Source organism: Penaeus japonicus, unplaced genomic scaffold (genome assembly GCF_977035675.1).
Source record: "Penaeus japonicus unplaced genomic scaffold, GWHDUDI00000001_assembly GWHDUDI00000027, whole genome shotgun sequence".
NCBI classification, from domain to species: domain Eukaryota; kingdom Metazoa; phylum Arthropoda; class Malacostraca; order Decapoda; family Penaeidae; genus Penaeus; species Penaeus japonicus.
The window spans coordinates 12,963,946-12,966,445 of NW_028234429.1; positions in this window are offsets into that span (position 1 = coordinate 12,963,946).

Sequence of the window (2,500 nt, forward strand, 5' to 3'; positions counted from 1 at the left end):
GATGTCGTTACATATTGCATATGCAATGAAAAATGAGAAATAAGTATTGCCTAAGAATAATAAAAAAGTGAATAATATTAGTAAGACATTACGTCTTCATAAATACTTTGAATCAGCTAATAGTAATCAGACAGAAGAAGAGAAAGTAAAGCCTAATTTGCTTTAACAAGAAACTTGTCCAAAATATATCTAGAAAGGGTTGATTAGGGAGGGAAATATCCACACTAGTGCACACTTTCATTCAAACAAGTCCAGTACTTAACCCACAAGCTAAAAGTTTTGAACCAGAATTAGAATTGAAACGACCACATGTATCAGTTAGGCAAAATAGATATAGTCCGTCAATGGACATGAACACAATATTTTGTTAATATTTTGTCATCTAAAAACATAAGTGAATTGCCTCGCCCAGAACCAGAGTCTCCAATCTGGCTTCAAAATTTTGAGATTTTCAGTCACGCGTATAAAGGCTTGCTGAGAAACTTTTCTATCTAGGTTGATATACTGCCAAGGAGGACTTTAATATGCTAATGGCATATTAAAGGAGAGAATCAAATGCTTTTAGGAAGAAACAGGTGATTATCTGATTTCTTAAAGAACAGTTTGGCAATAATGATAAACATCAAACTTTCTCAATATCTTGAACGAGCCACAAGATAATAACAACCTGCTGCAGAAGTTAACTCCATCTCAAATTGATTCAATATTTTATAAAAAAAAAAGTCTTTCGGTGGTGATTTCATAGATATAAAGCAAATGAAGCTTGCCATCCAGTCTCTTATAGTGCAGTAAAGTCAAGGGTATAAATCATCTGCTTTAAAAGGTAAGAAGAAAGGTAAATCACAAACTAGCAACGTTGGAGCAAAATGGTTAGTGACCAACTAATGGACACAGAGCCAGAAAGAGATAACAAGACATGTCATCCTTTCATGAGGCTATAGTTGAAAGAATCAAGGAAAGAGAAGCTTCACTTTAAAGGATCAAGGGCAAACAAGCCGAGAAAACTGTAACACTGTTCGAAAAGCCAACAACTTAATATTATATTATTACAAATAACGCTACTTAAGAGCCCCAAATAATGTAGTCTCCAATAAAGTAAAGATTATAAAGCACTCAGAGTGTATAGCACATTCAATGGTATTGCCAGTATAGTTGCATCATAACAGTCATGCATGTACAAGAATGTTTTGTTTATGCATTAATAGAAGAACAGTCTGATTCATGTGTCATAAAAGAATTCCCTCTGAATAATAAATAACAAATTCAGGACTCTAAAGTGCATCATAAAATAAGCAACATTGCTCGGAGAGAAAAGTGCTTCCAGTGCAAAGACTAAAGGACTCGTGGAATGCGGTGTAAAGAAAAGTATGCAAGTTGCACTTCCAAATACATATTCACGAGAAGATATATCAGCAAGAGGATATCAAATCTCAAGTGTTGAAGGATGGCCTCATCGGCAAAGGACTGCAACAAAATTGATGCCATATGACAGCAACATTGAAATTGGACACTTGATTGGCATGACTTGTATGCGCGCTAATAAACCAAAGGAGTTGATTCTTGGAAGAATGACGAACCCTATGCCAGAAAAAAAAAACTTGCTAGGCTGGAGTATCATAGGAAGAGCCAGTAAATTAATGGCCCACAAGGTCATGATTAATGGAGAGAAGAGATGTAGCTCTCTTTCCTCGCAAACTGAAGTGAAAGAAATAATTAACCTTGGACAACCTGGCCCATTCTTTGAACTTGGCTTCAGTGAACGGGGAATTGAAGATATATCTTACTCTTATCCAGACAGAATTTTCTTGAGAAAAATGAAAAATATATTCTCAAACAAGAAGGACCTTATGAATTATCCCTCCCACTTAATGTTGATAAGGTCAAGCTTCCAAATAGTAAAGAGTCTGTAATTACAATGCAATAAGGATTATCATAAGGACTATATTGAGTTTATGAATAAATGATATACAGAATTACCTAAGTAAGACCTATCCTTGAATGAGGGACAAGCATGGTATAACCCACTTCATGGAGTATATCTATCAACCAAGAAAACCTGAAAAGGTTAGAGAGGTCTTCACTAGCGGGGCCACTTTTAAGAATGAATCTCCTAACAAGAACTGACGTCAAGGTCCAGACTTGACATACAAATTGAGTGATTTACAGATTCAGAAGACTATGTAGCGGTTGTGTGTGGTGAAGAAGCTATGTCCCATCAAGTAAAAGTTTAGCCTAACGACAGACATTTACTACGGTTTCTGTGGTGGAAGAATGGTGATCTTAATTCAAATTTAACAGAACATATAATGACAGTGTATATATTTGGAGCTACATCTCCAAATGTAGCTAATTTTGCTTTGAAACCATAGCTGATGATCAAATAGGACAATATGGAACAAAGGCTGCAAGGACATCAAGGACAGCAAAGCCCTGTGTCAGAAAGGCCCTATCAAGTTACATCAATTCTTGTCGAACCAGAAAAAGGTCCTATCAAGTTACA